We start from the raw sequence: 13,140 nt of genomic DNA on the forward strand, positions 1-13,140 counted from the left end.
GTTACTCGTATAATTATCTTACCCGTACGTTGTTTGTTATACATATAGTGCCATGGTTTTGATATCCGTCCCCGTCGGCCCTCGTCCTCGTTATGATTCGGATGTGGTATATATATTCTCTTTTAAAACTAGTTGCATTTCGTGTTTATGACAAATTATGCCCATCAAGTTGACATAGAAATTTTTTCTAGGAGGTATGTGAACCGGAAATTCCAACCGACCCTATTGTCGAGAGGTTAAATTTAGTTGAAAGAGAAAACGAGTACTTGAAAGAAAAATTGAAAAGAATTGAGGGGGAGAAGATGGAATTGGAGTTGCATGTTGCCGATGTCGTCGATGATCACAACATCAAGATGAAGAAAATGCGCTTGAAGATGAGAAAGATTAGAAAATATGCCATCGATAGTGAGGCTTGGTATCATTATGCTGTTGGATCCATTGTTATCTTAGTTGCGATCTTGATCGCATTTGTTGTTGCATTTAAATTCTTTAGCTAGAGAGTTATTTGTTTGTTGCATTTAAGTGTTGTATGATCTTTATGTATGAACTTGTATTAATTTGTTCTATTCGGCGTTGTGTAATGAAGATGAGCCGGCAATGGATGTACGATGACCGATGCTCTCCCCAGTTCGTTGAGGGCGTGCATACTTTTCTACTTGCGGCTGAGGCAAACAAGTGGGCGGATGGTTTTATGCCTTGTCCATGTGCTGGTTGTAAGAATGGTCACAATTACTCTACGTCAAGGACCATTCACGTCCACCTGTTTAAGTCCGGTTTCATGCTCCACTATAATGTTTGGACTAAGCACGGAGAAAGAGGGGTTATGATGGAAGACAATGAAGAAGAAGAGGACGACGACAGCTATCCTGGCCATGGGTTCCCTGAATACGAAGATACAACAATGGGGGAAGAAGTTGAGCCGGTAATGCGGGAAGAAGCTGAGCCGGCAATGCGGGAAGAAGCTGAAGAAGAGGCATCAGATGAGCCCGTTGATGATCTAGCTCGGGCCATTGCCGATGCAAAGAAAAACTGCGCAAGTGATTTGGAGAAGAAGAAGTTGCAGCGTATGTTAGAGGATCACAAAAAATTGTTGTACCCGAATTGCGTAGGTGACAAGAAAAAGCTGGGCACCACACTGGAATTGCTGCAATGGAAGGCAGAGAATGGTGTATCTGACAAGGGATTTGGAAAGTTGCTGGTAATGATAAAGGATATGCTTCCAAAGGACAACGAATTGCCCAAGAGTACGTACGAAACAAAGAAGGTTGTCTGCCCTCTAGGGTTAGAGCTGCAGAAGATACATGCACGCCCTAATGATTGCATCCTTTACCGCGGTGAGTACGAGGATTTGAACGCTTGCCCGGTATGTGGTGCATTACCTATAAGATCAGCCGCGATGACCCTGGTGATGTCGAGGGCGAGCGCCCCAGGAAGAAGATTCCTGTCAAGGTGATGTAGTATGCTCCTATAATACCACGGTTGAAACATTTGTTCCAAAACAAAGAGCATGCCAAGGCGATGCGATGGCACAGAGAAGACCGTAAGAAAGACGGAAAGTTGAGAGTACCCGCTAACGGGTTGCAGTGGAGAAAAATCGAAAGAAAGTACGGGAAGGAGTTTGCAGATGACGCAAGGAGCGTATGGTTTGGTCTAAGCGCAGATGGCATTAATCCTTTTGGGGAGCAGAGCAGCAACCATAGCACCTGGCCTGTGACTCTATGTTTGTATAACCTTCCTCCTTGGTTGTGCATGAAGCGGAAGTTCATTATGATGTCAGTGCTCATCCAAGGCCCTAAGCAACCCGGCAACGACATTGATGTGTACCTAAGGCCATTAGTTTAAGAACTCTTACAACTGTGGAATGGAACAGGTGTACGTGCGTGGGATGAGCACATGAGGGAAGAATTTGACCTAAAGGCGTTGCTGTTCGTGAAAATCAATGATTGGCCTGCTCTCAGTAACCTTTCAGGACAGACAAACAAGGGATACCGCGCATGCACGCACTGTTTGGACGATACCGACAGTATATATTTGGCTAATTGTAAGAAGAATGTGTACCTGGGACATAGTCGATTTCTTCCGAGCAGGCATCCCGTAAGAAAGAAAGACAAGCATTTCAAAGGTGAGGCGGATCACCGGGCGAAGCCTTGCCACCGTACTAGTGCTGATGTACATGATATGGTCAAGGATTTGAAGGCGGTCTTTGGAAAGGGTCCTGGTGGACAACCTGTTCCGAATGACGCTGACGGACGCGCACCCATGTGGAAGAAGAAATCTATATTTTGGGACCTGCCCTATTGGAAAGACCTGGAGGTCCGCTCCGCAATCGACGTGATGCACGTGACGAAGAATCTTTGTGTGACCCTGCTTGCCTTCTTGGGCGTGTATGGGAAGACAAAAGATACACCTGAGGCACGGGAGGACCAGCAACGTATGCACGGAAAAGACGGCATACATCAGGGTCATGCAAGCTACGCTCTTACCAAAGAAGAGAAGGAAATCTTCTTTGAATGCCTGCTCAGTATTAAGGTACCGTCTGGCTTCTCGTCGAATATAAAGGGAATAATAAACATGGCAGAGAAAAAGTTCCAGAACCTAAAGTCTCATGACTGCCACGTGATTATGACGCAACTGCTTCCGGTTGCATTGAGGGGGCTTCTACCGGAAAACGTTCAATTAGCCATTGTGAAGCTATGTGCATTTCTCAATGCATTCTCTCAGAAGGTAATCGATCCAGAAATCATACCAAGGTTAGAGAATGATTTGGTGTAATGTCTTGTCAGTTTCGAGTTGGTGTTTCCACCATCCTTCTTCAACATCATGACGCACGTCCTAGTTCACCTATGCGAAGAGATTAACGTTTTGGGTCCTGTATTTCTACACAATATATTCCCCTTTGAGAGGTTCATGGGAGTCTTAAAGAAATATGTTCATAACCGTGCTAGGCCAGAAGGAAGCATCTCCAAGGGCCATGAAAATGAGGAGGTCATTGAGTTTTGTATTGACTTTATTCCTGACCTTAAGCCGATTGGTGTTCCTGAATCGCGGCATAAGGGCAGACTGGATGGAAAATGCACGCTAGGAGGGGAACAAATAATATGTATGGACAGACATTCTCTCACTGAAGCACACTACACAGTTCTACAGAATTCCGCCTTGGTGGCTCCGTATATGGATGAACACAAGAATTTGCTACGCTCCAAACACCTGGAACGGTCTAATGACTGGATTACACGTGAACAAACCAGGAGTTTCGCCAGCTGGTTGCAGACACGTACCATGCATGACACCTCTATTAAAGATGACCTGTACTTGCTGTCCCAGTTACCATCTTTGAATATAATGACTTTTAAAGGGTACGAGATAAATGGTAATACATTTTACACGATCGCCCAAGATAAGAAGAGCACCAACCAAAACAGTGGTGTCCTCTTTGATGCAGAAACCAAGACGGGAAAGGAAACAAATTATGGTTATATACATGACATATGGAAACTTGACTATCGACGTGTTTTGAAGGTCCCTTTGTTTCGGTGCAAATGGGTCAATATGACACGAGGCGGGGTAACGGAAGACCCGCAGTACGAAATGACAACAGTGGATCTCAACAATCTTGCGTATGCAGACGAACCATTCGTCCTAGCCAATGATGTGGCACAGGTTTTCTATGTGAAGGACATGTCTACCAAGCCAAGAAAAAGAAAAGATAAGGAAGCGAATGCATCGTACGATAAGCCAAAGCGGCACATAGTTCTTTCTGAGAAGAGAAACATCGTGGGAGTGGATGACAAGACAGACAAGTCAGAAGATTATGAAAAGTTTGATGAAATTGCTCCATTCACAGTGAATATTGACCCGAGCATCCCGTTAAATGATGAAGATTTTCCATAGTTACAGCGCAAAGGGACACACGCGAAGAAAAAGTTTCACACCCAAAGATCTGGGATGTGACCGGCTTCACTATCATCACTTTCTTCTGTGTTTCACACCCAGAAGGGAATCTCTGTAATAGTTAGGGTAGTTATGTGTTTTGGCATTTGAAACACGAAGAAATTTTATGTGCAAACAAATTCTTTCATGCCTTTACTAATTTTTAAAGTTATGTTATTCACAAACTAGTGATTCACACTAATTTCAAATAATTCAAAATTTAAACTATTCAAATTTGAAAACTACGGGCACTAACAGAAAGTTGTATTGCTTGAGCCTCGTGGGCATATATATATATAGGAGTACATGATCAACTTAGAGTACAAGGCAAGCTAGAATGTTTCCTAGTCTAATCTATGTTTCCAATCTAATCAATATACTCAACACCCCCCGTAGTCACAACGGTAGCGACGCAGACGGTGAGACTGGAGAAGAATCCGAAAGAAACCCGACGGACACCCCCCCTCCCCCCCACACACACACAAACACATAGTCGTAACGTTTGATGCATCGCGGAAGGCGTGGCTAGAGTGAAAACCGACGAGGTTGCTCAAGCATGGTCGTCGCCCTTTGTGCCATTTGTCGAGGTAGCCGAGAGCGTAGGTGGTGTAGCCGCAGTCGAGGTAGGTGTGCGAAGAACGCCGTGGTCGGTGTCGAGTCAGGGATCGCCGGTGTCGAGGTAGTCGCCGTGGAGCCGCGGAAGAAGAGCAGTGGCGGCGGCGGCCTAAGGAGGCGGCGGCTAGGGAAGGAGCGCGGCGGCGGTGCTCGAAGTAGGTGATAATGAACCCAACAGCGTGACAAAGACCAGCGCGGACGATGACATTCCCGCGCCAAGGGAGGCGGCGCGGCGCATATCACGTGGAAGTCAACGCACGTGGACCGCGGTGGACCCCGGGCCGCAGCGTTACGACCCGAAGGGGCGACGCAACGGCGGCGGGCAGGTCGGGGCGACAGCGGGGAAGACCTCTGGGCAGCTGCAGGAATCGCGTGCCACACTCGCTACGGCCCGACGGGGCAACGCAGCGGCAGCGCGAGGGTCGGTGCAGCCTCGGGGACGGTCTCGAGCGGACGGCCTCGGGGCGGCGGTTAACCGCGGGCCGCGGCACTACGGCACAAAAGGGCGATGCAGCGGCAGCCCGTGGGTCGGTGCAGCCGCGGAGAGAACCACGGGGCGATGGCAGGGACCGCGTGTCATGCTCGCTACGACCCGGTGGGACGACGCAGCGGCAACGCGAGGGTCGGTGTAGCCACGAAGACAGCCTGAAGCGGACAGTCTCGGGACGGCGATGGACCGCGGGCCACGGCACTACGGCCCGAAGGGTCGACGCAACGTCAGCACGTGGGTCGATGCAGTTGTGGGAAGAACCACGGGGTGATGGCGCTGCGGTCCAACAGAACGACGCAGCCAGTGACGGAGCTACAACGAATAAATTGGGCGAGCCAAGCTGAAGGTCAAGCCTAAGTTTCTATCTGCATGGGCCCACTTTTAGCATTAGGCTCATTGTTTTGGTACAAACTTGGGCACGGCCGGACGCTGCGGAAGCTGGCAATCGGGCGCACAGTAGGATGTACTAGGGGCCGATCGAAACACACGAACAGCCACATCGTGGGCATGCGAGCATCCGCCCCAGCCAAGACCGGCGGAGCCTGCATGACCAGTCATGCACGCAAGCTGCATGAAACGCGGTGTGCATGGGTGCATCATTGGGCCCCGACGCTGGTGCTCCAGCCGCCAACCACGCCCGCGCGAGAGCGGTCGCGGGAGCGCAGGACTGCGCGGAAGACTGCCGTACCAGCGGACAGGACGCGCGCCATGCGTCAAGCAGAGGCTCCTGTGGTAACCAGATCCCGTCGAGGTTGATGAAGATACTGACGAAGTACACATGTGTCGTAGATGACAAACGGCAGTGAGCGACTCAAACCGATCATTAATCGGAAAACCAAAAGGAAACGCCGATCAACCAATCGGCGCGAGAGAAAAATCCCAATCAACGGATCGAGAAAAGACTCTCTAGGGCAGCCGGTCAACACGATCGGCGGATGAACCCCAGGTATGGGCGGCGCGGCCCCAGCGACGGTTATGGAGGACGACCTCTCCGGGGGCGGCACGCGGGTGCGGAAGTGGCGGCGGCTCGGTTGAGAACCCGAAAACTGATACCATGTTAGAAGGGAAGAGAGGGATTTGGTGGAATCGATGTTCGTTGTATTGCTTGAGCCTCGTGGGCATATATATAGGAGTACATGATCTACTTGGAGTACAAGGCAAGTCAGAATATTTCCTAGTCTAACCTATGTTTCCAATCTAATCAATATATTCAACAATGGCTAAACCCTAAAAGTCTAGTCTGTCTGACTATAATTATGAGGATATATGTCTACGGACCTAGCTCTCGGTTTATATAAACACCAGAGGGATCTAGGGTTACATAAGGTCGGTTACAGAGAAAGGAATCTTCATATTTGGTCGCTAAGCTTGCCTTCCGTGCTAAGGAAAGTCCCATCCGGACAGGACACGGGTAGAGTCTTCAACCTTTGTATCTTCAGGTCCATCAGTCCGGCCTATGTCTAATAGGTCAGACGCCCGAGGACCCCTTAGTCCAGGCCTCCCTCAAAGGAGGGAATCCTACTCCCGGTGGGAATAAGACTCCCCTAGGGCGCGCCATAGAGAGGGTCGGCCCCTCCACTCCTTTATATACGGGGGAGGGGGCACCCCATGGACACACGAGTTGATTTTTTCCAGCAGTGTGTGGTGCCCTCCTCCATCATAATCCACCTCGGTCATATCGTAGCGGTGCTTAGGCGAAGCCCTGTTCCAGTAGCATCACCATCACCGTCATCACGCCGTCGTGCCGACGAAACTCTCCCTCGAAGCTCTACTGGATCGTGAGTTCGTGGGATGTCACCGAGCAGAACGTGTGTAGATCGCGGAGGTGCCGTACCTTCGGTGCTAGGATCGGTCGATCGTGAAGACGTACGACTACATCAACCACGTTGTCATAACACTTCCGCTTACGGTCTACGAGGGTACGTAGACAACACTATGCATCACCATGATCTTGCGCGTGCGCAGGAAATTTTTGAAATTACCTCGTTCCCCAACAACTAGGACCTTGGTCGATGTAAGGACAATTGTTGTAGCACGAGAGTGCTTTAATGATGTACCCTACTAGCCCCTTTGATTTGTTTTAATTCATATATTAGGTTTCTATTAAGCCAAACTTGTAAAGTTTGACTAAGTTTATAAAAAAGTCAAGATTTATAATACCAAATCAATATCATTAGATCCATCATTGAGTATATTTTTATTTTATATGTTTTTGGTATGATAGATGTAGATATTCATTTAATATTAATTTGATCAAACTTTACATAATTTGACTTAAGACAAACCTAATATGCAAAGCAAAAAAAAAAAAACAGATGGAGTACAATTTCAGAATTCACCATGACGCTCTGATCGAGCTGGAGTATATCGACTTATGACCGGTGAGCCGTTGTGTTTTTAGTTTTTTATAATTGTCTGCCTTGATGTTATGCATCTAATCACGTGCATGCCCGTCTAGCGCACTGCAGATTCAATGAATTAGGTAATGGCCTTTGCTTGAGACAGCTAGATAGTGCCAAAATGCAATGGCCTTTGCTTGAGATCTATCCGCCGTGGCTAGTTTATTGCGTTGGGCAGGCAGGAATTAAGACTTATCTATGCAAAACCATCGATGGGTGAGCATGAGCATGGTCAAACAATGCTAAAGCTGTGGTGCAGGCGGTGTCTTCAATAGTACTACTATTTTAGATTAAGTTTGTCGCGACAGAGCTCCGTGAAATACGAGCAGTCCGCACTGTCTAAGACCTCGTATCAAGTAAAACGATAATTGAAAATGCTATCTCTTGGGAATCACAGTAAGGAAGATTATGTTGCTACAGTACTACAGTTGGTCTCCCTTAATATTCAATTCAGGAGGTCTTTGATGAGGGAACGTTGGAATTCTTGCTGCACTTGGTTGGTAGGTTGATGAAAAATTCAACTATCTGACCGGTCCGATACCATTCACTGGAAACTATCAACAAGCGGTCGTTTCTCAGTCTATTTTCTCGAATTTAATTGATATTGGGCCAATTCTGTGATCCCTCCATATCTAGAAGAATAAAGTTCCGTTCAAAATTAAAATTTTTATGTGGTTTATCCACAAGAGAGTGATCTTGACAAAAGATAATTTGATTAAACGAAATTGGGTAGGTAAGTCTCGTTGTTGCTACTGTGACCAGGACAACACCTCTTTCTCGATTGCCCATTGGCAAAGCTTCTGTGGCGCACGATACATATAGCCTTCAATGTTAATCCTCCAACTTGCATTAACACGTTATTTGGAACGTGGCTAAACGGAGTGGATTCAGACATAGCGAGTCATATTCAGATAGGAATATGTGCATTACTTTGGGCTATATGAAACAACAGGAATGACATTATCTTTAACCAGAAAAACTTTATCAACTTTATGCAGGTTATCTACAGAGCTACTAGTTGGATCCGTGCGTGGTCATTACTCACTCATGCGGACTACATAGAGCTTTTGGTTACGGGGTGCAACCGATAGGAGACGGTCGCATGTGTTATTTTCAACCGATTTGGATCATGAGCTACCAGTAGGCTAGGTGTATAGGCATCGTAGCCTGTTGCTAATTTCGCCGGCTGTGGCACATTATTACTTTCTTTTGCTTTGCTTCGGTTGTGTGCCAGATTTGAACTTCAGACATGATTTGCACTTATTTTAATAAGATGGATGCATGCATTCTTTTGATGCGGAGGCCGGGGTTATCCTCCTTTTAAGGAAAAAAATCTTTTGGGAATCACCAAAGGAAATAACAAAAACCATCATCTTTTAGATTCCTATTGCACAAACTATCTATTTTTTTTTGTTGATGGCATAGACAATACGAACTACTGGTCCTTCAGTTTGCAGCCAGGACTGTCTAGCGTTTAGCTCAATTGACATGATTCTGATTGATGGGATTCACCATAGACAAAACTAAGTTAAAAAACATTTAATTGCATTTGTACTTTTGATAAAATACAAAAATTTACTTGAATACGTGTCAAAAGCTATATTTGATCATGCCTATAAGTAGACATTGGTATTTCATAAAAATAGTTTCCTTAAACACTAATAACAACCATCCTATTTTACTTGAGCTGAACGAGGCCCGGCCGTAAGTTTCCCGGATTTTACCATTAGCACCATTTTACCTTTTTTTTAGAGGCAGCACTATTTTACTAATAATTGAGTAGACAGTGCGCTTCCCAGACTACAAAGGCAAGTCCAGCCCGGGTAGGAGGAGCATCGCCATTTGCAGTCTTCCACCGCCAACGAAGCAACCAACAACAAAGTTCTCCGCTCCCTGAAAATGGAGAACTTGTCCATCGTGAGCAACTTGGGTCAGGTGTTGGTGCAGGAGCTCCAGGAGATACGGGGCGTCGGCGACAAGGTCGTCCACCTGCGGGACGAACTGGCGACCATGAACGCCGCCCTTCGCATCATCTCTGAGGCGGATCAGGAATCCGTCGACCACCTCGTCCGGGAGTGGGAGAAGCAGGTGCTTGATCTCGCCTACGACGCTGAGGACTGCACCGACACCTACTCCCTCTGCATCACCCGCCCAACCCCACATCCACCAAGTGACGTCGCCCCTAATCACGGGCTCATCTTCTCCTGGGCCGGATACCTGCTTTCCCGCGCCAAGCGGATGGGCAGGTACCCGTACGAGAAGCTTGTGCTGCAGCGCACCCTCGCCGCTGACATCAAAGCCCTCTTGGCACGTACCACCGCCGTCAGCGAACGCCGCGTTCGCTATGGCATCGACCGGGCGGCGCTACCGAGAGCCGCCTGCTTTGCCCTAGCCTCGGCGGCATCCGTCTCCACGAATGCTCTCCGCCGTGTCGACGACCCTAATCAGTTTGTCGGCATCACGGAACAGGCCAATGCCTTGGCCAAGAAGATCAAGGCGGCGGTGATCCATGATCAGGATGACAAGATGAAAGCGCCCGTCCATGCTGAGGATGACCAGATCAAGGCGGATGATGAGGATGGCAACAGGCTCAAGGTGTTCTCCATTGTGGGCTTCGGAGGGCTAGGGAAGACAACCCTGGCCATGGAGCTGTGCCAGCGGCTGGATGCGGACTTCCCTTGCCAGGCGCTGGTGTCCGTGTCACAAGGGTTCCATGCCGAGAAGGACATGAAAGGACTGTTGGTACGGGTGCTCCAGCAGATCCCAAGGGAGAAATCAGATGATGAGCAAATACATGGGATGGATGTGGAAAAGTTGTACAACAAGATCAAGGAGCTCCTTGATCATAAGAGGTAATAGACTATCGTTCCCAAATAAAATTTACCACTCTGCTCAACGTCATTTTTTTAAAATACTATAAAATCTAAGAATTACTAGGTGACCACCACTGCTATGTATATGTATGTTGCATACTTCACACTTTGCTTATCGTACTAGTAGAGTGGAGAGATAGCACCCCCCCAAATAGAGAAAAATGTTTGAAAAGTTTCTGCACCTCTTTTTTTGTCTGTGGACATCCGATCTTCATAAGAAATGCTCCTCGCGCGAACCTCTTTTATTTATAAACGCCCAGAGTACTTGAACTATGAATCGCTGCTCTTGGTTTCCACATCTTTGAAGAATAATATAACATCTTAGTAAACTATTTGCAACACCTAGATAAAGAATCTTTGCTGCCATTTGCCAAGAAACAAAAAATGTTTTATCTTCTGGGGAAAAGGAAAATCGAGCTCCTTAGTTTGTTGTAAATGCTGTTAGTATTTCTATTTGAACAACTATATTACAAATTCAATGTGTCCATGCATACAAAATTCCTAACTCCAATAATGTCTATGTCCAATTAAACCAGGTATCTCATTGTTATCGATGATGTATGGAACCTAGCAGCCTGGGAAGCTATCCGCCTCAAATTGCCAGAAAATAATTCCGCAGCAGAATCATTGTGACAACTCGGATAGAGACGGTGGCCAAGGCAGCTAGTGTCTACTTTGTCCATCATATGGAGCCCATGAAATTAGAGGCTAGTAAGGAACTGTTCATGAATAGAGTATTTGGCCCCATGGCTTATTGCCTGGGTGGACAGGAAAAATACATGGACACAATTTTGAAAAAATGTGGCGGGATGCCATTGGCCATCATTAGCATCGCCAGCCTTCTGACAAACTACAGGTCGGTTGAAGGCATAACAGTATGGGAAAGAGTTTCTAGATCAATTGGTTCTCAGATGGAGAGCCACCCTACCCTCGAGAGGATGAGGCAGGTGATTACACTCAGCTATGACTACCTGCCTCGTCATCTCAAGGCCTGCATGATGTATCTCAGCATTTTCCCAGAGCATTATGTGATTGGAAAATATAGGCTGCTATACAGATGGATTGCTGAAGGTTTGGTCACTGAGAAGCGAGGGCTGACTTTGTTGGAGGTTGCACAAGAATATTTGAATGAGTTGATAAATAGGAACATGATTCAGCTGGAAAAGTTTGTATTGGAACAATATGGTTCTACAAAAGTAGAAGTAGAGGGGTGCCGGGTGCATGACATGATCCTTGAGGTCATGGTGTCCAAATCCAAGGAGTCTAACTTTGTTTGCTTGGTGGGGCGGCAATATGGAAGAATGCCACATGGACATGGAAAGACCCGTCGCCTTTCCATACATGATAACGACCATGACGAGCAACATCATGCAAGGCATTGCGTTGAGGGGATAAAGGTACAATATGTCCGGTCGCTGACCACATTTCAGTGCAGTTATGGCCTTGAGAAGCTCTTGGACCGTCTAGGCGAGTTCAAATTGCTCAGGGTACTTGACCTAGAAGATTGCAAGTCCCTGCGAGATAAGCACATGAGAGATGTTTGCCGATTGTATCTCCTCAGGTTCTTGAGCTTGAGGGGTACAAATGTCAAAGCGATTCCTGACAAAATTGGCAACCTAGAGCACTTGGAGACTCTTGATATAAAAAGTACAAGCATCGGGAAGTTGTTGCCGCAAACTGTGACAAAGCTGAGCAAACTAGAGTGCCTCAGGTCCAATGAGTGGCTTCTGCCACGGGAGCTAGGGAACATGAAGACGTTGTGCGTGGTGGACACGGGAATCCTCGATGGCGATGATGTTCCATTGGTTACCCAAGAGATCGGCAAGCTACCACAGCTGCAGGTGCTAAGTATCCGAATTGAGACGGATGAGTTCTTGCAGGAGTCTTTGACTAACCTTGCCACCTCCCTGAGCAAGACAAGCACTCTCCAATCGCTCCATCTGGAATACTACGGGGGTAAGGACGGTTTGGAGTTTCTCCTTCATGTCTCCACGCCGCCACCACTCCTCCAATTCCTTGGTGTATATGGCCGCATCAGCCAACTGCCTGAATGGATCTCATCACTCACACACCTCACCAAGTTTGTTCTAGGACGGACAGAACTTGTTGGCGACCAGTTATTTCATGTCTTGTGTAAGTTGCCAAATCTGCAGAGCATCCAACTGGGGCATGGTAGCTACAAAGGACCAGGACTAGTTGCACGTGACCAAAGTTTCCCGGTGTTGAGGATCTTGAAGGTGTTCGGATGTAGCACCATGCTCACATTCGAGAAAAAATCAATGACAGAGCTCGAGACACTTGTATTGGACTTTGGTGACATTACCCAAATGGGCTTTGTTGGCGTCGAGAACTTGAACAGCCTTAAAGAGGTCAAGCTCCGTGGTTGGAAAAGCAACCCAGCAATGCAGCGTGCAGTTGAGCAGCTCAAGACTCTCTCTGAGTCCAACAAGATCAGAGTTGTAGTGGACTGGTGATGAGGTGCGCATCTCTGGAACACTGCTGCTCCCGTACGTTTTCTATGGCCTTAATTAGTAGTATGCTTTTCCTTTCAACTGCATGTGTGTTTCCTAGCTAAATTCTGTTCAGAGTTCAGCCTTGATCGAGCATTTCATTCTCTATTATCGTTTTTCATGTGTGTGAACTGTGAACTGGAATGCAAAATAAAATAGCTTGTACTCCCTCCGTCCTAACATAAGTGTCTCAAGTTTGTACTTCCTCCGTCCGGAAATACTTGTCTTAGAAATGATTGTATCTAGACTTATTTTAGTTATAGATACATCCATTCTATCTATTTTTAGGATAAGTACATCCGGACGGAGGGAATACTAGCTTT

The 13,140-nt window shown here is 47.1% G+C and overlaps 1 pseudogene; it reads left to right on the forward strand.

Annotated features, from left to right (window-relative positions):
- Positions 1 to 9,333: 9,333 nt before the first annotated feature.
- LOC119316809 lies at positions 9,334 to 12,781 on the forward strand (annotated as a pseudogene).
- The last annotated feature ends 359 nt before the right edge of the window (positions 12,782 to 13,140 follow it).

The sequence above is a fragment of the Triticum dicoccoides genome, chromosome 6A, assembly GCF_002162155.2.
Source record: "Triticum dicoccoides isolate Atlit2015 ecotype Zavitan chromosome 6A, WEW_v2.0, whole genome shotgun sequence".
Taxonomy (NCBI): Eukaryota; Viridiplantae; Streptophyta; class Magnoliopsida; order Poales; family Poaceae; genus Triticum; species Triticum dicoccoides.